Source organism: Pantherophis guttatus, chromosome 4, assembly GCF_059756535.1.
Source record: "Pantherophis guttatus breed Tessera chromosome 4, ASM5975653v1, whole genome shotgun sequence".
Lineage (NCBI taxonomy): Eukaryota > Metazoa > Chordata > Lepidosauria > Squamata > Colubridae > Pantherophis > Pantherophis guttatus.
In genome coordinates, this window is record NC_142066.1 from 76,863,368 (window position 1) to 76,885,638 (window position 22,271).

The 22,271-nt window shown below is 38.3% G+C and overlaps 1 protein-coding gene across 28 annotated transcripts in view; it reads right to left on the reverse strand.

The window, feature by feature from the left end:
• Positions 1–22,271, reverse strand: part of SUGCT (succinyl-CoA:glutarate-CoA transferase) — a 529,555-nt gene that overhangs the window by 420,973 nt on the left and 86,311 nt on the right. The gene's annotated exons all lie outside the window — the stretch shown is intronic.

Genomic DNA, 22,271 nt, shown 5'->3' on the forward strand with positions numbered 1-22,271 from the left:
TCGTGATTTAAATCAGTTTGATTTAAATCAAATCTACCCTCGTGGACAATCATTTAAATATGAGCCAGCAGTTTGCAACAGCTGCCAAAAAAGCCAACACAGCTCTGGGCTGCATAGACAGAGGGATAGAATCAAGATCAGGTGAAGTGTTAATACTACTTTATAATGCCTTGGTAAGGCCACATTTGGAATATTGCATTCAGTTTTGGTCGCCACAATGTAAAAAAAATGTAGAGGCTCTAGAAAGAGTGCAGAGAAGAGCAACAAAGATGATTTGGGGACTGGAGGCTAAAACATATGAAGAACGGTTGCAGGAACTGGGTATGTCTAGTTTAATGAACAGAAGGACTAGGAAAGACATGGTAGCAGTGTTTCAATATCTCAGGGGCTGCCACAAAGAAGAGGGAGTCAAGCTATTCTCCAAAGCACCTGAGGGTAGGACAAGAAGCAATGGGTGGAAACTAATCAAGGAGAGAAGCAACTTACAACTAAGGAAAAATTTCCTGACAGTTAAAACAATTGATCAGGGGAACAACTTGCCTCCAGAAGGTGTGAATGCTCCAACACTGAAAGTTTTTAAGAAGATGTTAGATAACCATTTGTCTGAAGTGGTATAGGGTTTCCTGCCTAAACAGGGGGCTGGACTAGAAAACCTCCAAGGTCCCTTCCAACTCTGTAATTCTAAGAATGGGTGAAATGAAAGCAAAGATAGTAACATCTGGCTGAATACGTGATCAACTATAATAATTCATTAGAGTTAAAACTAGCAGAAAAAGTGGCAGAGTATTTAAAACTGCTCACATAAATATATCAGTCGTTAATCTCTTGCTGAAACTACGGTTACAGAAAAGTAAAATTCTTTTTTCTTAATTCCTTTATCAAATATTATTCATAACACGACTCATTAAAAGAAAATAAATGATAGTTCAACTATACATTTTCCAATGTTCTGTATACACATACAAATATAAAATCTGCTTCTAAACTTTGATGTGTAACAGAATTGATAGGACTTCATAACTAAGCAAATAAACAAAAAATAAGCAACCTAAAATGATTTTAAGAACTCTTATGAAACTCAAACTAATAAACACACCTGAGCTTATCATTTTTTATCAGTGATCAACATAGCTTACTCATCAAAGTATATTAAAAAGTCATATTTAATTCATGATCCTATAATTTCTGCTCTAATGATTCCTAGCAAAAGAAGGATCTGCAGCTATCTACAATATGTGATCCAATTTCAAAATATTTTTGAAATAGCGATAAGTTTCTGAAAACTAACCTGAAACAGTAATACGTTGATCCACTTGTGGAAAACACAATAGATCATCAAAATATTTTGTAGATTGCATCAACTTTTTAATTTATCACAAAATAATACTTTAAACATGTTCAAATTATATTTTCAAGTCTAAACAATAAAATGATGATCATTGCATACCTTTCTTCCAGGAGCTCAAAGCAATAACTATCCATAATACATGCTCCTCTAGTCTTCCATTTCTCCTCAAAACAAAAAGCCCTGGATGACTGATGATGAGTTTGGCTGATGGTCAGTTTGAACTTGGATCTCCCCAGTCCTAGTCCAACACTTAAACCATTGCACTGGCTCATTCTATATTGGACAAAATACCACATTGGACATTTAAACTATCTCACATAGTTTCAGTTTACAAAGATAAAAATCCCTTGGCAGAATATACAGAATTAAGAATTTTAAATTCAACTTGAAGCACTTCAGCAAGATCTTGAATGAGCTCAGAAGCAAAACGGGGTCAGACCACGTTGTACTTGGACAGGAGATGGCCACCAAATGCCAGGACCAGCAGGGAATTCAAAGATATTTTGGAAAAGGACATTGGCTAACTCTTCACAAGAAAAATACATGAGTGGCTCATTATTTTATCAACAATCAAACTTGACTCAAAGTAGAATGTGTTTGTTTGTTTATGATTAATTGAGCCATCATTCATCCATCCATTCAACTTATATGGCTGTTTATCTAAGTAAATGGACTTTGGGCAGTGAACAGAACTAAAATAAACACAATGACAAACATAAAAAATACCCACAGCGAAGAAACAATAACCTAAATCACTGATACAACTAAGCAGCAGGTTCTTGTATCTTTTCAGAATCAGCTCTTTAAGGTCTTAAAGATACAGTAGAGTTGAGGCCATCCTGATCTCTGAAGGGAAAATGTTGTATAAGGTGGATACTACAGTAGAAAAGGTATGTTTTCTAGATTTTGCCAACAGGCATTCTTTGGCTAATGAAACCCAAATCATGCATATCCTGACTGCCTGAATTAAACAGGTAGAAACAACTGGGGAGAGGCAGTTCCACAAGTAACCCAATCCATGAAGGGCTTTAAGTATCACAATTAGTACTTTGAACTGTACTCAGAAGCTCACTAGCAACCAATGATGTTCAAAGAATGTTGATGTTATTTTTTAAAATACTATCTGCTTAGTTTAGAATGTCAATTGAAAGAGCCTAATCAGAAATGATCTTTTCAGTAAAACTTAGTCCTTCCTACTTTTTTTCCTATAGATGCCATTTATTACAATGTGAGCAGAAAATTGATATTGTAATGCATTCTATTTTGAGAGCCATTCTAGGTAAGACCTCACAACTGTTGCCTACTAAAGCATTAAAAAAAAACCTGTGAACATAATAGGGTATATAGATCTTTTAAGAATCTATATTGTTAATCCCAAATCATCTGTCTCTTCACATCCTCCTCCTACAATAAAACTCCCTTTTCCAACCTGTAATCTCTTAATTTGTGAATTGTAGAATCGAGGCAACTGAACGAAATGTAGCATTTTCTGGCCAGGTACCCGTACTGACACTGTGCGGAGTTTACAGCAGATATTTTTCTTTGCACCCTAGGAAAGAAATATCTACAGTATTAGAAGTAAACTCCCTCATAATTTTGACAAGTAATTTTTTAAAAATCCAGTTATTTTGTGATAAAACCTACAGTTATTAGGTTCAGTGGGCTTGCATTTATTTCTTTACATTGGATTTCCAGACTCCAATCTACAGAATCAACATAAGAAGTGGTAGTTGTTATCACCAACATTTCTAAATTACAGCTTTACTTAAGACTAAAAACCCAATAAAGTTTCCAATTTCCAGAATTTATCTATTTGTGGGTGTTTTTACCATAGTCAAGTACAACGTTGGGATCAAAATACAGTGCCTTATGCTTAAGAAAATTTCATTCCATTTGGTTATTAATGAGGTTTTGATTCAACAAGCAGTACATCTGCCTTTTAGTTAATAAAGCTTCTTTTTAATAAATTACTGAAGTAGTCATTTTAAATTCATTCTACATCAGTCTTCCACTGATTTCTTGTAAGCACCAAAAATGAAATCTTCAAAATCAAATGCTTAACAGTCATCCTATAAAATTTCTCACTACTAAAACTGCTATTGTTTACTTTCAGAAGAAGTATAGTTATTCAACATCCTAGTAATGATAATAATAAAATAGGGAAAAGGTGTATTTGGTGAAAATGTATAATTTCAAATTCTAAATATATATTTGTGTATTGTTTAGAAAATCAAGCTGTATTTGCGTTCTTTTTTTAGGATAAATCAATTTTGAATAGAATAAATCAATTTTATTAAATGGTGTTAACATTACTAGATTACAAGAGTGACATCCAGTGGGCACATTACTTCATGACATGCCAATCTTTCAGAAATGTTTCTATTCGCAATTGCATACTGTTGATAAATTACATTGAAAATTAAATAATGCGAAGTTTCTTCTATTCACTCCCCTCTGAACAGGTAAGGTGCTTCCTTAATCCATAATTAGTGATGACAATAGATTTTATGGATCTACAATCTTTCTTCACTATTACTGTTTCCTTCTTACACAGGCCAATCAGGTCAAACTGTTCCCTGAGGGGAGAGAAGGCCAAAAAAAAAAGGGAGTGGAAGCAGCGGGGGAGGGGAAATTGGGGGAGGTTTTCTGACATTATGACCTCTCTGAACATTTCATAACTAGCCAATACAGATATGATTGATAGTGTACCATCAAATAGATGTACACTACTGGCAACTACAGAGATGTTTGCCTTATCTTTTTTCCTTTTCCTTCTCATCCCAGTTTCTTCTTCTTCTGTGCTTTTTAGGCAGCAAATCTAAATGCAGGAATTGTCTGAAATTATTATTATTATTATTATTTATCTCTTTTATTCATTAAACATGAAACTCGGTCAATGGTATCTTTGAGACCGCCTTCTACCGCATAACTCCCAACGACCAGTAAGATCCCACAGAGTTGGTCTCCTCCAGGTCCCGTCAGCTAAAAAATGCCAGCTGGGGGGCCCGCGGGGGAGGACCTTCCCTGTGGCAGCCCCAGCTCTCTAGAACCAGTTACCTCCTGAGGTCCGGACCATCCCCACCCTATTGGCCTTCCGAAAAGCGGTGAAGACCTGGCTTTTCCGGCAGGCCTGGGGGCGTTGATCTCACTCTTGCAATCCGGCGAGATCCAGTCATGAATGGTGTGAATGAGTTTTATTGTTTTTAATGTTTTTAATTCTTAAATGTTTTTTATAATGATTTTAAATGCATTGTGAGCCGCCCTTAGTCTTCGGAGAGGGCAGCAAATTGAATTAATAAATTAATAATAAATAATAAATAAATAAATCTGGACATTTAAAAATGTGTCCCAAATACCATTGACTGATGCTAATGGTTCATACGGGTTCCTGCCAGCATCCTAGGTATCAACCAAGTATCTTCTTAAAATATCCGATGTTCCGAGTAGAGCAGTTTTTTGCAATTCTGCTGGTATTATTGCAGGAAGCTGCAATTTCTTGATGTGTTTTATAAAATTCTTGAACATGGTGCCAAGTGCCCCGATGACAATGGGTATCGAAAGTCCCACAAGATCTTCACCGTCTTATTTTCAGCAACTTTTTCCACTTTATGTTCCCATGACTTTTCGGATACAGATATTATTATTATTATTATTATTATTATTATTATTATTATTATTATTATTATTATTATTATCATCATCTCTTTTATTCATTAAACATGAAACTCAGTCAACTGAACATTTAAAAATGTGTCACAAATTGACTGATGCTAATGGTTTTGATGGCCTGAAACTGTTACATGTTTCATCCATGTTTACACGACTTTTCGGATACAAGTAGGGCGTATTTTTTACATAATGACCAGTGGATTAATTTAGCAACTCGATCATGCCTAGCTCTGTAATCAGTTTGCGTGATTTTGCTGCACTCACATATTAAGTGTGAAGCAGTTTCAACTTTGTCATTGCAAAGTCAGTAGTTTGGACTGTCAGTGGATTTTTGTATCTTCACTTTCATGCCATTAGTTTGTAATGCTTGTTCTTGAGCAGCAAGTATTAAACCTTCCGTTTCTTTCTTGATGGTTCTTAAGCCATGCCCATGTCTTGTTATCACATTTTCCTACAATGTTTTTCAAGTGCAGTCGATGCAAGCTTTGGTTTTCCATTCATTTAATCTGTCATCCAGCTGTTTTTCCTTCTGCCTTTGTTTCTGTTGTTTTTATAATGTTCACCATTTTCACAGCCTGCAGCAATCTTTCTGGGCTTTGGTTCACATAATCATTCAAACTTCATTTTTCTTTTCTACAGTTTGATGGATTTGCAATATTTATTTATTTTATTTCTTTATTTGTTTCAATTTGTATACCGCCCTTCTCCAACAGGACTCAGGGCGGTGAACAGCCAAAATAAAAACAAAACATACAAAATTTAAAAACAGTTTAAAATAATTAAATATTTTTGGCCGCAATTTAAAACAAACCCAATTTAAAATCAATTAAAATTTAACCCAAAACTGTGGGATCAAGCCAGCCCGGCTAGTTGAAATAAATAGGTTTTCAGGATCCGACGAAAAATCCGGAGGTCTGATATTGTACGTATCTCTGGGGGGAGGTTGTTCCAGAGGGCGGGCGCCACCACAGAGAAGGCTCTCCCCCTGGGGGTCGCCAGCCGACACTGTCTGGCGGATGGCACCCTGAGGAGGCCCACTCTGTGCGAGCGTACTGGCCGGTGGGAGGCTATTGGTGGCAGAAGGCGGTCTCGTAGATACCCCGGCCCTAAGCCATGGAGCGCTTTAAAGGTGGTCACCAATACCTTGAAGCGCACCCGGAAGACCACCGGGAGCCAGTGCAGCTCGCGCAGGAGAGGTGTCACATGGGAGCGCCCTGTCGCTCCCATAATCCCCCGTGCGGCCGCATTCTGGACCAGCTGGAGCCTCCGGGTGCACCCCAGGGGGAGCCCCATGTAGAGAGTGTTGCAGTAGTCCAGGCGGGAGGTGACGAGTGCCTGAGTGACCGTGCGTAGGGAGTCCCGATCTAGAAAGGGGCGCAACTGGCATATCAGGCGAACCTGATAAAAAGCCCCCCTGGCCACAGCCGTCAAATGGTCTTCTAAAGACAGCCGTGCATCCAGGAGGATGCCCAAGTTGTGAGCCCTTTCTGTGGGGGCAAGTGATTCGCCCCCAATAGCCAGCGATGGCACCAGCTGGCTGTATCGGGACGCCAGAAGCCACAGCCACTCGGTCTTGGAAGGGTTGAGTCGGAGCCTGTTTCTCCCCATCCAGGCCCGCACGGCCTCCAAGCACTGGGACATCACATCAAGGGCATCGTTGGGGTGGCCTGGGGTGGAGATGTACAGCTGGGTGTCGTCAGCGTACTGATGGAACTCCACCCCGAAGCCACGGATGATCTCACCCAGCGGCTTTACATAAATGTTGAACAGAAGGGGTGAGAGGACCGACCCTTGTGGCACCCCACAAGCAAGGTGCCTCGGGGTCGACCGCTGCCCCCCTGTCAACACAGATTGCGACCGGTCAGAGAGGTAGGAGGAGAACCACCGCAGAACGGTGCCCCCCACCCCCAGCCCTCCAACCGATGCAACATGATACCATGGTCAATGGTATCAAAAGCCGCTGAGAGATCTAACAGGACCAGGATAGAGGAGCAACCCCTATCCCGAGCCCTCCAGAGATCATCCACCAACGCGACTAATGCCGTTTCCGTGCTGTGCCCAGGCCAGAAGCCGGACTGGAGCAGGTCTAGATAGACAGCTTCATCCAGGTACCGGGGAAGCTGCTGCGCCACCACACTCTCAACAACCTTCGCAATGAAGCAAAGGTTGGAGACTGGACGATAGTTAGCCAAAACAGCCGGATCCAGAGAGGGCTTCTTGAGGAGGGGCCTCACCACCGCTTCTTTCAAAGCGGCCGGCAGGACCCCCTCACTCAGATATAGCCCTCTACCCCCTATTCTTCTTGGCAGGTACAACCTGTTAGTGTCACTTCATGGATGTAAAGCATGGTACATATTCAAAAATTTTCCGGTCCAGGTTTTCCAGTTCAGCCAAAGTCCAGTTGATGATTACAGCTGGGTAGAGTATCACTGGAGCTGCCCATGTATTAATGGCTTTAATTATATTTCCACCATTCAGTTTTGATTTTAATACTTTGCGGACCCTCCTGATGTATTCCTTTTGTGTTGACTTTTTGACTTTTCCATTCAAGATGTTATCTGCTTCCAATATGCCTAGGTATTTGTAACCGTCATCCTTTGCTAATGCTTTCACAATGCTTCCATTTCCCAGTTCTCTTCTTTCTATTTTTTCCATTTTTCCTTGCTACATGGATAGCATAGCACATTTTTCAAGTCCAAAGTTCATTCTGATGTCACTGCTGAACAGTTAAACTGTGTTGAGTATTGATTCAAGTTCAGTGGGGCTTTTCGCATACAGTTTTAAGTCATCCATGTATAGTAGATGGTTTATCTTGCCATATTGACTGAGAGATTTCGTAGCTCAGTTTTGTGTTTCGTAGGATTATTGTCAGTGTAATTAATGTTATGTTAAACAGTAGTGGCAAAATTGAGTCCGCTTGGAAGTTTCCTCGTCTGATGTTGACTTTGCCAATGTTCTCCCCATTTGCTGTTAGAAGTGTTTTCCATTTTTCCATATTTTCTTTAAAAAATGTACAAATATTTTTGCTGATACTAAAATTTTTCAGACAGGCATTAATCCAGCTGTGGGGTAGTGTGTCAAATGCCTTCTTGTAATCTATCCATGCCATATTTAAATTTGTTTTTCGTGTTGCATTTTTTAGTACCATTTTGTCAATGAGCAGCTGATCCTCCTGATTTTTTGTAATTTCCTTTTTGTTCTACTGGGTACAAACTGTTTTCCATCAGATGATTGAATACTGAATTTGCCAATATTCTTGTAAAAAGTTTGAATGTTGTGGCAGACAAGTAATTGGGCGATAGTTGCTTGGTTGCTTACTTGGTTCTGTGCCCTTTTCTGGATCTTTCATTATCAAGTATGTTCGGCCAGCTGTTAACCATTCTTCGCTTGTTGCATTTTGAATCATTTCATCAAACTGAGTGGCCATGCGGTGATGCTGGTTAGGTGTTTTAACCAGTATCCATGCAGTTCTTTTTTGGCATTTTATAACCCAATTGTGCAGTTATAATGGCGGCTGTGGTGTACATTAGTTGATTTGTTTCACATAGTGTGCTGGATGGGATGGAAGTTAAAATGTTGTTCACGGTATTTAGTAGATCTTTCACTCATTTTATATGTACTTCGCGAATGGCAGGCAATCTTTTTCTTTCTGTGTTTTCTTTGATGTGGTTTTCAATCTTTTCTTTCAACATTTTCACGAGATCACTTAGCTCTACACTTTCGAGTTGTTGCACAGGAAGATCTTCATCCTGTATGTTGGTTTCTTCCACTGATTAGTCAGTTTGTTCAGATGTTGGAACAGTTTCTTCAGCCTGTTCATCATTACTTGTTGTTTTCTTTCTAGTCAATGTTTCTAGATGTTGCATTTCCACATCTGTGAAAACTTTATTACGGATTATGAAACGTCTTTGATCCATTAATCTTTGTTCAGTTATATCACTTTCTGGGTGTTTTTCCTTCCACAGTTGCATCATTCATTTTTGAAATCCCCTGGCTGTTGGTTCTGCCTGATAGTAACATTTGATGATTTCTCGATTGTCTAAGTTTGGGGCTTTTGTCCCAGTCGCTTTACAGTTGCACGCTCTGGTTCCCCAGCAGTAGCAACTGAGCTACTTTATTTTTTTATTATTATTATTATTTAAATATTCTAAATTAGGGTAGGACAGCTATGTTTTAAATAAATACAAGTATAGACTCGTTCTCAGCCATTATTTACTATCCAAGTTTAAATTTTTCATTTCAACAACTATTCATAAATTTGCTTGCCTTCTAAAGTATCAGAACTTGCATGAAACCTTTTTCTGCTACTCATTTTCTAAAATAGAATATTTTAATGTTATTCATTTATCACATTTCTGAACCATCTCCATCATGGAGGGTCTCTGAGATGTATACAATAAAACATCAAAATATAAAAACTGTATATAAAATTAAAATGTTTGAATTAAAATTTGAAATTAAAATGTTTCAAAGGAAGCAAGAATAATCAAACCCCACTAAAAATTAATTAAAAAGGCAAATGGAGGGCTATCCCAACAGCCCCACAGCTGCATGATCCTTTGGATTTGCAAAACTTCTTTTCAGCAGGCCAGGAGAATGGGGGCCTACCTCACCTCTACAGGAGAATATTACACCGGGTGGGGACAACAGCACAAAAGATTCTTTTGCTAGGTACCACCAGTCAGAGTGTATCCAGTATCTGAAAGTAAGATTGCCACAACCAGAAGTGAGAGAATAGACTGAGAAAACAATTCAATGAAAAGGAAAATATGAACCCAGAAATGGCAATCTCTTTGAGAAAACTGCCTTCTTTACTGCACTTGGTAAATTCTCTTTTGCCTTCAACGATGCTCTTCCTTTCAAAGGCTACCACAAAGAGACTACGTAGATCGGATTGGAATTAAATGAAAGGTGGTGGTTTATTATGAAATTGTGTTTTCTTTGTATCTGTTTGCATTTTTGTATCAGTTTTATATACAGTGCATTCAGAAAGTATTCAGACCCCCTTCACTTTTGTCAATTTTGTTATGTTGCAGCCTGATTCTGTAATTGTTGAAATTCATTTTTTTCTCCTTAATCTACATTCAGTACCCGATAATGATAAAGTGAAAAGAGAATTTTAGAAATGTCTATAAATTTATTAAAAAGAAAAATTCAAACATTACACTGACATATATATATTCAGACCCTTCACTCCATACTTTGTTGAAGCCTCTTTGGCAGCAATTAGAGCCTTGAGTCTTTTTGGGTATGACACAACAAGCTTTGCACACTTGGATTGGAGGATTTTCAGCCATTCTTCCTTGCAAATCCTCTCAAGCTCAATCAGGTTGAACTGTCAGTGGATAGCCATTTTCAGGTCTCCAGAGATGTTCAATAGATGTGCAAGTCAGGGCTTTGGCTGGGCCACTGTAGGACATTCACAGAATTGTCCCTAAACCACTTCTCTGTTATCTTGGCTGTGTGCTTAGGATCATTGTCATGTTGGAAAGTGAATCTTTAGCCCAGTCTAAGATCCTGAGCACCATGGAACAGGTTTTCATTGAGGATATTCCTATACTTTGCTCAATTCAGCATGATGCTACCACTACACTTCACTGTTGGGATGGTATTGGGCAGAAGATGAACAGTGCCTGGTTTCCTCCAGACATAACGTTTAGAATTGAGGCCAAACAGTTCAATCTTGGTTTCATCAGACCAGGGAATCTTATTCTTCACAGTCTGTGAGTCCTTCAGGTGCTTTTTTGCAAACTCCAAGCAGATTTTCATGTGTTTTGCATTGAGGAGAATCTTCCGCCTAGCCATTCTGCCATAAAGTCCATATAAGTGGAGGGCTGCAGTGATAGTTGTCCTTCTGGAACTCTGTTCCATCTCCACACAGAATCTCTGGTGCTCAGTCAGAGTAACCATTGGATTCTTGGTCACCTCTCTTACTAAGGCCATTCTCTCTCAATTACTCTGTTTGACCAGGCAACCAGCTCTTGGAAGAGTCCTGGTTGTGCCAAATTTCTTCCATTTGAGAATTATGGAGGCCACTGTGAAGGGGTCTGAATACAATCTGAATGCACTGTATTTGATACTTCAATTGACATATTCAATAACATTTTCTTCTTTTGCATTCAAAATATAACATAAAAATCCAATTCTAGTCAAGATATTTGCAAAAAGAAATATAATTAAGAGGAGACAATAGTAGTTTAGGCATAAACTGTAATCTTTAAACTGTAAAATTACTGGTATCTTGGGTAGAAGATTTCACTTATGCATCTAGACTTTATGTCACAATCCCATGGCTACCCAATCTCTTAATTTATACCATCATGAAAAAATGCATGGGGAAAAAAGTCATATTTGCACATGTAACAAAGAGGGTACTGCAACTATTATTATGCATCAGATGAGATATAGGTGTATTAACCCTTTTGGTGACCCCCACCCACCCATCCCAAACAACCCCAAGATAATGAACAAATTCTCATAACCAATAATAGGACATAATGGATAAGATTTATCTTTTTGGAGAAAAGTAACATGTAGGAATAAAGAGTTACTCTGTTATTTTCTGCTCTTTGCTGAATTTACCTTGGAGAAAAATAAACAGCATCATCAATTTTTGTTATAATACCCATAAATGCAAACAAACAAACTAATCTCTCATATAATTCTATTGAGTTTTAGTGTTCTAAAGCTCTCAATAAATAAATGGAAACAAACTAATTTATTGACATGAAACTGTCTCAGAACCCATGATTTTGAATTGGAAATCCCAAAATTTATTAGAAGTTAGGATCCAGTTACTTCTTTTCAAAATATACTAGTCAGTTAAAATATAAACATACTATATTGTTATCATTCCATAGATAACAGATAAAGTTGGCAATATATTTGACTGCAAATAGGGGAAGACATTCTACTGTGATTCAGTACTCATGGTTTTACATAATTCCAATAAAGACAACAATGCTACCTTAAAATACTTTTGAACATCTTTCAATAAGCTCTCTTTGCAGTGGCTAAAATAAGAGTCTCTTTAAACCTGAGTATAATTCAAACAATGTTATCTATTATATTATTTATAATCTGTTTCAGTTTCAATTAATAACTGAAACAATTCTGTTTCAATTTACATTGTTTTTACTAGATTAACTGCTTCCAGACAGAATGGAGATACTGCTATATTTTAGAAAAAAATGCTTTAAGAAGATGTTCAGATATTAATAATAAGCAGTGGATTTTTATTTGAAAATAGTTTCTTTCACTTTATTCTGCATCAGTTTTACCACCCTTCATAACAAATTTGTATTTTTTTTTCTCAGACCAAAACATTTATTCTTTACTATTCAAGCATAACTATTATGAACTTGATCTTCTCAGTGATGTTATAGTACCAAAATAACACATTACACATAAATTAAATATGCAAAGTGGATCGGACAAGGAATGTACACTTCTACAGGAGATATAAGGAAATATTAGCATAATTAAAGAGATGGATGAACGAATAAAGATATTTTGCAATGCATTAAAATCAAGACTAAAAAACACCCCATTATATGCAACTATTTAACACAAACACTCACTTAAAAAATCCATGCAAAAATATGACAGCCAGTCAGAAAATTTACTGGAAAAAATCAGAAGCCAGTGTGAGAACAGCCAGGTATCCTCTTTATCACAAAAAAGACAAAAACCAATTTGGACACAAAGGATTTCCACAAAATGGCAACAGCTTGTGAAGGTATAGATACAAGTCTGCTGCAGACGGGCAATTTCTAGCGTTCTTACTCTTAGATCAGGATGGTTAATGGGAATTTAGTAGTTTTATGGATATTTTGGTCATAAATTATTTGTGGCTTTAACGACGTTTGGACTATTGATAGCTTCTATGTAGAGGTAAAACATTAATCCAGATTCTAATCTACTCTCAATTTGGAAACTCAGAAGACAGTATATATAGTGGTCCAGTGGTGGGATTCAAATTTTTAAACAACTGGTTATATGCCCTAATGACTGGCTGGGTGGCTGGAGCTAGGTGGTCATGTGACTGGGTGGGTGTGGCCAACTCACCATCAATTCGCCCAGCCCTGCACCTCCCCGCCCCTCCTCGCCGCTGGAAAGCGCCCTGTTGGGGACAGACAGCTAGCCCTGGCTGGGTTCCTAACCACAGCCAGGCAGATGCAGCTGGTCTAGCTTTGCGCCTCTATTTCCGCGTTAGGCTAAACTCAAAAAAAGTTGGCAAACTAGCCATTTTGGCTTAGAGGGCTGCACAACCCCACAATGTGGCCTTTTGAGGATCGCACATTAGCAGGTCTTCATCCTGGATACTCTTCCCCACCCCCCTTCATGTAAAGAAATGAAAATCAATTTTACACTCCGGGACATTGCCAATCTCTCTCGGGCACAGCTCTCCCAGATGTTGTAATGCAGAAAGAATGCAGACATGGAGGAGAGGAAGCAGACTTCAGCTGTCAACTTCTGTCTCCCCAATGAACCGGGGATAGCGAGAGAGACAGAGAGACACCCCCCCTCCCGGGTTATCACTCTTCCATCGCCAACTCGCCTCCCCGGCCTCTGCAGTTTTGCGCACGGCTTTTCCCCACTCCCTCCTTCAGCTGCTACCCCTTGGCTAAAGCCCAGCAAGGGAGAACTTACTCTATCATGAACAGCCAGAGACAGGCAGCAAGGGGAGTGCCTGAGCGATAATCCTGTGCCGAAAAACCTTCCCTTACTCTCCTCCTGTCTAAAGATCAGGGCCTTTTTACTCTGTCCGGTGTGAGCCCAGTTTTTAAATTACCCCCCTCCCACTATCGAAGAGGATCCTGGGAGCTGTGCTCAATAGAGAAAGGGGGCAGCTGGCTTGAGAGAAAGATGAGTAGCATGGAAAGAAGAAAAGTGGCTTCCTTCCCTTACACTGGCTGCTCTGTTGCCCTTTTCTCCATTGCAGCACCATGCCATTGAGCTTGCCCCACCCACCACTGCCCAGGTCCTTACTTCCCCCAAGAATTTCTTTGCCTACCTGATTTTCTCTCCATTGTGTTTTTCAATCGCATTTCTTACCATTTTGTGCAGGAAAACAATTTTCTGGGACTTAAAAAATCCCCTTCAATCAACCAATTCCAACTTCATGAGATCTTTTTCTTTTGCAAGAAGTTGGAATTCATTGATTGAAGGTTTTTTTAAGTCCACAAACTTTTATTTCTCTGCACAGGGCAGTGAGAAATGCGATGGAGAAATATGATGGAGCTAGAAATCAGGTAGGGCAAAGAAAAATGAGAGCCTGGGCAATGGTGGGTGGGGCAAGCTCTTCTGCCCACAAACACCTCATCTTTGACAGCTTACATCAAAAGGCAGAGCAAGAGCTGCCTGGAAGAAGCCAGTTGGCCAGGGAGTCAGGAATACCCTTCCTCTCCCACCACACTCCCAAATTGCATCCAAAAAGGTAGCAGGTGGCTAAGTGAGGGGCAGTGACCCAGCCCCAAGTAGGTAATAATTGAATTAATTCATTCTCAGCGTAGTCCAAACTAAATCAAACAAAGTCTTCATAAAGTCTTATCACCAACCTTGGTATAATTAGGCAAACTGCCAAAGCTTCTCTTGGCAAAAGTTCGGAAGCAGAGGACACCAAGCAAGATAAGAACCAAGTTTATCAACATTGTTTTCTGACAAAAAACCCAAGAGCCTTTGCTGGTCTTTTAAGCCTTATGGGAGGGCCAATAATCTCTTGGCCCTACTCCCGAGTCCACTTTGCTTTAGCTGCTCTTGCCTTCTAGCAGCTCTTCTCATACGTGCACTAGGAACAGGCTCCTCCTGTTCCTCTGCCTCTCTACTGTCAGCCTCTGGAGGCTCCAGACTCCGCACATCACTTCCCAATGGCCCTGGCCCCATCTCTGCCTCCGACACAGAGCCCTCATCCGGGCCTTCCCCAACCACCAGGATTGGCCCATGTTCTTCCTCAGCCTCATCGCTGTGCAACTTCGCTGCCAGCTCTGCAGGCTGCTGGCGGACCACAACAGGCAGAAAGCCCTGCCATGCCCGCCAACACGGGGGGGAGAGACACCAAGAAGAGCTCTGTCTTGCTCCATGCGCCCCAATGAAAGGCAGTGGTACCCAGCCGCTTCCCTTCCCCGCCCTCTCCAGCGCTGGAAGCCAAGTATCATCCACATACCCAGTTGCCCATGCAGAGATAAGCTGGGCTGTAGGGAAGGCAGGTAAGCAGGTTGGGCTGTGGGTGCCACATAGTATGCTGTGAGGAAGACAGGCAAGCAGGCTGGGCTGCATAGGCCATATGAAAGGCCACATGGAAGGCAGGCAAGGAGGCTGGGCCACGTGGTAGGCTGCATGGAAGTCAAGAAAGCTGGAGGCACTCGGGATTTGGTAGTTGCTCACAAGCCGATTAGGGCCACTCAGTTGGGCTGTGGCTGCGAGGTGAGTGTTGTGTGGGATGCAACCGCTGCGGCAAAAACAAGCAAACTGGCGGCACCACATGGTGTAGAACGCTGGGAGGCAGCTAGCTAGGCTGCAACTCGCAGGCTTGTCCAGGCCAATCAGGGCTGCTCAGTTGGGCCACAGGGCAAGTGCTGCGTGGGATGCAGCCGCGAAGACAGGCAAACTGGAGACGCTCAAGATTGCTCGCAGGGAGTTGCTCGCAGGCTCCCAGGCAGATCAGGGCCACTCATTTGGGCCACGGGCACCACATGGGAAGGCAGGCAAGCTGGCTGGCCCGCAGAGACTCTATGGTCAACACAAGTGAGGAGCCCAACAGAAGCAACAGCTCTGCTGGGGAGGTGAGATAAGAAGTGACTGGGCAGGGTGGGGCAGGCAGGGGTGAGCGGGGTGGGGCAAGTGGGCAGCAAACTTTTAACTACCAGTTCACCCGAACCAGTACAAACTGGCTGAATCCCATCTCTGTAGTGGTTGGGCTGACAGAGGGCCACCCAACCTACCTCAGAGCATTGTTGTGGGGAAAGGGATCACTATATCTACTGTCTTCTGCTCCTGAATAAAGGGTAGGATATGAATCAATGCAGTGGTGAAATTCAAAAATTTTCCCTACCGGTTCTATGGGCATGGTTTGGTGAGCGTGGCTTGGCTTGGTGGACATGTGACTGAGTGAGCGTGGACCTGGAAAACCAACTATCACACTTTACACAAAAATAACACAAAAGCTACACAACTTGCACACACACAATGCAAAAGCAGCTGGACTTCACACAAAATGGCCCCTGCAACAAGCACAGAGAGCTCAAAAACAAACTATCACACTTTACACAAAAATACCAGTTCGGGCAATAGGTAGCAAAAACAATGCTTTAAAAAGTAAAAAAAGAGTTCCGAGGATCAGCTGTGCCACGCGATCCTCAGAACTTTTTTTTACTTTTTAAAGTATTTTTTTTACTACCAGTTCGGGGCGAACTGGCCCAAACCAGTAGCATTTCACCCTATTTCAATGCTATCAATATACCCAGAATGTGAAAAAAACCAGAAGCATCGCGATGAGACTGGCTGGAAATTAGTGGGCTCTGATGAGCCCACCAAAAATCCAGCCAGGCAAACTGCTGTTGGGGAGTCTTTAAACAGGAACCATCTTGTAGGGATGGTGAAGAAGGAGAGGAGCCTCGGACGACCAAGAGGAACAGGCAAGTTCCTCGGAAGGTCTAAGGCAGCTCTTCGACCCAGCAGCAGGGACGATGGCCATTAAAAATGATCGCTTTGAAGCTGGGACAACCGGAATAAGATTTTGTGCAGGAGTGGTATTTGAACAGAGTACTGGTACCGAGTGAGTGATTGGCCAACTCACAGGTAAAAAAGGAAATTTATTTTTTTAAAAAAACTTTAAAAGATCCCAGCAAGGAAACAAACGGCTAATTGGTATTTGGGAACTTTAATGGGGGGGGGGGGGAAGAATAAAGAGGAAGTCAAAGTATTAAAGCCCAGAAAAAAAAACTTTATACTTGGGTTTAAAATTGGACTTGGAGAAATTAAAATCAATATAAGAAAAGGAAACTCGAGGGAAAGTATTTTTTAATGAAGATTTGAAAGAATTTTGAGAGTTTTGAAGCTTGAAGGAAGAACAAAGAGGAGGTTAACATATTAAAGCCCAAGAAAGGAAATTTACAACTGGATTTAAAACTGAATTTGGAGACTTTAAAAACAAAAAAAAGGAAAAGCAATTTGAGAGAAAATATTTTCTATGTGGATTTGAAATACTTTTATAAACTTGATACTTTGTTATTCTGAGAAGTGTGGATTGGAGAGAGACATCTGCTGGTGGGAAAAAACGACTGACTTGAAAATTCAAGGAAATTACTACAGTGACCTTGATCACTACAAGAGCTGTGAGAAATTTTAAGGAGTATTTGTTTTGTTCTAAGCTGCTTGGTCTCGACTTCTAAAGGAGGTGGACAATAGTAAATCTTTAAGTTGGAGTGGATTGGACAAACATTTGTACTGGATATTATCTAGAAATAAAAAAGAGACTATATGGACTAAAATTTTAATTACATATAAGTGGAAATACTAATTAAAAGATTATTAGTATTTCCACTTTAATTAAAATTTTAGTCCATATAGTCTCTTTTTATTAATAATATGGAGGCTTGGATGTTTGAGGAATTAATTGAGATGCTTAAAAACATGGTTGAATCAATAAAGGGCAATAAGAAATCAGAAACTTTGTTAGAGCACACAAAACAGGAAAAAGAGAATATAAATGAGAAACAAGAAAATGATACTGAAGGAAAAAGAATTGAAGGCAAAATTTTAGATGATTACACTGGGATTTACAGTGGCAAAAAAAGAATGGATGGGGGAATATTTTTCTTTAAAAAAAGCAATCTAAGGGAAGAGAAGGAAATGGGGAATGATTGGGTAACAGCAGAGGGCAAATTATGCTAGTGATGGACTCAAAAGTTAGAGAAAGGATTCAGAAGAAAAGATATAATAAATATAAAAATAAAAAAAGAAGAAGAAGATAAGAAAATGGGATGAAAGGAGAGAATCATTAAGAAGTGGAATTTTGGTGAGACCAGGAGAAAATGGCTAAAAGGGGAAGAATAATGGAAAGGAGGAAGGGAATTAAGATATATATTAGTAGATCTAAGGAAACTATATTAATAATAGTAATTGTTAATGTAAAAAGTAAATATGATGTTTATTGTATATTGTAAAATGGAACTGCAGATGAAATATGGTAATTAGGTTTAATTATGAAAATAATTGAAATTAAGATACATAATTGAAATGTTAAAAAAAAGTGTGATGGGGATTTTGAAATAGTATGTTATTCAATGTAAGAATTGAATAAGATGAAGTTTATTGTTTATAAGCAAAAAATATGATGGGCATTATAAGAAATATATTTTATAAATGGAGAAATAAGATAATTGAAGCAATGCTAAGAAATTAGGATTTGAAGGGCGGATGGTGATACTGTTTATATATTAAGTATTAAGAAGAGATTAAGATAAGATAAAAAAATAGAAAAAGAAAGAAGAATATTATGGCAGAAAATGAAATATGTAAATTGTATCTGGAAAAAACAAAAAAGAAGGTTGGAATAGATTATAAAAATCAATATATAATTATGTTACAAGTTGTAAAAGATGTGACCCAGTCAATACTCTGTTCATAAAATATGTATGTAAAAGAAAAAATTAATAAAACGTGTGTGTGTGTGTGTGTGTGTGTGTGTGTGTGTACACACACACACACACTCAGAATACAAGTATTGTTTTATGTTTTATGATCTTTTAAATCCAATCAAAATCTAGCTAACCTATTCTGGACCTATTATGTCTGACAGGCTTCCAAAGCATCATAATGTAGACGGTGTCTCATAATCTTAAAAAGACAAAACAAGGACTTAGGCTAGTCATTGGCACCACTGTTGCAATTGAAAAAAATGTTCCAGATGTGTTTGCAGTCATAGTAAGAAAGAAAGCTGAGTGGAAGAACATCGAGAGGAAGAACAATTCCATCTGATGCTAGAGAATAGCCAAATATGGGACAATCTTATCTATTACCAAGAGACTTTTGCTTAGATGTACCCTGTTTTCCCCAAAATAAGACATCCCCTGATAATAAGTCCAATCGGACTTTTGAGCGCATGACAATAAGGCCAAGCACTTATTTCAGAGTTCCAAAAAATATAAGACAGGGTCTTATTTTCGGGGAAACACGGTAATTAATTTCAGCTTCCTATTCCTCTAAAGAATAGTTCACAAAAGCTATAATTGCATCAAATAAGAAAAGCTGTAGTACTGCACAAATTACATTACAGAAGAAATACTACTAAAATGACATACATCATATAAAATAGCACTGTAAATCCTAAGCAACAAAGCATATAGTTTCTCTTAGTTTTCCAATAAATCTTTTCATTTCAGTGAAATTGTATTAAGAGAACATTTTCTAGATAAAACAAATGTATCCATTAAAATTAAGAATAATTAGGAAAAATAAATTTGCTAATTGCAAACATTTTAAAAAGTAAACAAAGGGTGATGATGTTGGTCAGTTTTTTATACAACACTTTTGAGTACTGTCATGTACAGATGTTGTAAATATTGATTTTCTTATAACTCCCAATATCTGTTTTAAAAAATTCCCAAATGTTTCTCAGTCCTCTGTGATTAAATGATATTTAGACATACTTGAAGTATCATTATAAAATCCTTATCTTTCATAATGGATATTTAAAACTTCTCTGAATGCATATCTTGCCAATTTTTCTTATAATTCCAGGCAAAAACACTTTAATTTTCTTTTACAACGAATTTTGATGAGAAGTGATTTAAATAATTTTATTTTATAGATTTATTTTAAGCAATGCTGAACCACTGCAAAATGTTGCAAATAAATAACTAAGAGAATAGAATGTTTTCTCATTAAATCATATTTCAGGAAGTAAAAAGGTAATCAATCATATCTTTGGGAATTATAGCTCAAGTATATTGGGACTGTACTCCAAAGACATCAGACTTTCTTGCACTTTGTTTGGTCACTAATTCATTCAACCTTGAATAAACCTGTTGAAATAATGATGTTTCCTTTTAAAAATTCTAGTGCATACTGACTCAATCTATACCTCCTGAATTAAAGTACAAATCAGAACATAGTCATTCGTTATACTTCAATTATGGCTCTCCTATGTCAAAAAATATATTTCAGTGCCTGTATTTTACACCAGAATTTCCTGATGGAGAATTAATGTTTTTGGCAGTATTTAATCAGGTTAAAGAGACAAAGAAAAATAGGTCCTTATTTCTATTTCCACAGTTCTGAAAATGAAGAGGCCATAGATATTTACAAATGAAATATTTGTATTTTGCCTGATTTTTAAAACTTTGCCTCCCCTTTCCATATCCTTCATTTTTAATAATTACATCTGATGACGAAGGCAGAGAAACTCAAAACTTTTCAAACTATTATGTTCTGTTTCAATTTTATATCAACAGATTTTGTATTTAGAATTAATTACAGTAGAAGACTGAAGCAAAATGTTTAAAAATAAATAAGGATTTTTATAGAGGGTTGCCTATCAATTCTAGCAAGTGATCTTAAAATGTAGCATTATCATTCTAAAGCTATGAGTTCCACTTCTGGTGACTATATGGACACATTCATGGTGTGTTTTTTCCCCCACAATGATACTAAAATTATTTACTACTGTCTCCTTCAGAAATGGTTTTTAATTTTCCAGTCTAGTTTACATCCTTGGGATTTCCTAATATTCCCCATTTAAATATTAATCAGATACAATCCTGTTTAACTTCTTAAAATAAGCCAAAATGCTAAATGCTGTCACCTTCACAGGAATATAAATCTGCTAACTCAATAAACTTCAGGTAAGTCTTTCTTTTAAGCATTTACATCATGAATCTCATAGCACTTCTAATTGTTTGTATGTCACAATCAAAGGTCAAATTGTTTCAGGGGTAGGCCAAGTTGATGTCTTCCAAACTTTTGGGAGACTTCAGTTCAACTAATTCCAGACAGCTGGTTGATGTCAAGGGGCTTAGTTAGTTTCTGGATGACACCCAATTGTCTATTCCCTGGTATGTTTACAATTAAATTGAAATTACAATTAAAAGCAATTTAATTAAATGCAGACTTTTTATCTGTATATCATCAGGAGGCAATTTAGATTTTTTTTTTCATGCACTTTCCTCACAAGAGTGGGAAGGACACTGGAGTAAAAAACAATGACTGTGGAAGTTATAGAGACAAAAATATAATTTTGTTAAAAATAAAAGTAAGATTTATTAATTAAAATAAAATTTTGAATACTAATATTTTTAGACATAAAGGTTTTGCTCCTTTAAAAGTGTGTTTTTAAGAGATGCTATTCTTTTGGTAACCCTGCCACAAAAAAATCTTACAATATATAGTCAGCACCCTTAAATAATTCAGTGAAAACTCGATGAGTCTTTTAAAATATTTATAGAATACAGCTACCTTTTCAGTGGGCAAAGAACTTTGAATACAATGTAAAGCTTGAACAATGGGAGAATATATGAGTGAAAAGTTTAAAATTTACATTAAATTACAATTTAAAAGAAAATTTTCATAAAATGCTATATCGCTGGTATTTAACACCAGATAAGTTATCAAAAATGTATAAAGGTATTTCAAATGAATGTTGGAAATGCAAATGTAAAGAAGGGACCTTTTATCATTTGAGCCGCAGTGGCTTAGTGGTTAGAGTGCAGTACTGCAGGATATTTCTGTTGACTGCTGGCTGCCGCAATTTGACAGTTTAAATCTCACCAGGCTCAAAGTTGGCTCAACTTTCCATCCTTCTGAGGTGGGTAAAAGAGGACCCAAATTGTTGGGGGCAATATGCTGACTCTATAAACTGCATAGAGAGGGCTGTAAAGGACTGTAAAGCAGTATGTAAGTCTAAGTACTATTGCTATTAATGGTGAACATGTGATAAAGCACAGAAATATTGGAGTAGGATTCATATTCTAATACAGAAGATTCTCAAAGCGAATATAAAAATAAAACCATAAATTTTTCCTTGGGTTTAATGGAAAAAGACTTACAAAAAAATTGGGACTTTGATGTTATACATGTTGACAGCAGCAAGATTACTTTATGCACAAAAACGGAAGGATGCTTCGATTCCCACAATGGAAAAATGGCTGCAGAAGCTGACTGGAGTTAGCAGAGATGGCTAAAGTGACTGCTTTGATAAAAGAAAAAAAACTTTGTAGACTTTGTGCTGAAGGTAGAAAAATATGAAACTTTGATT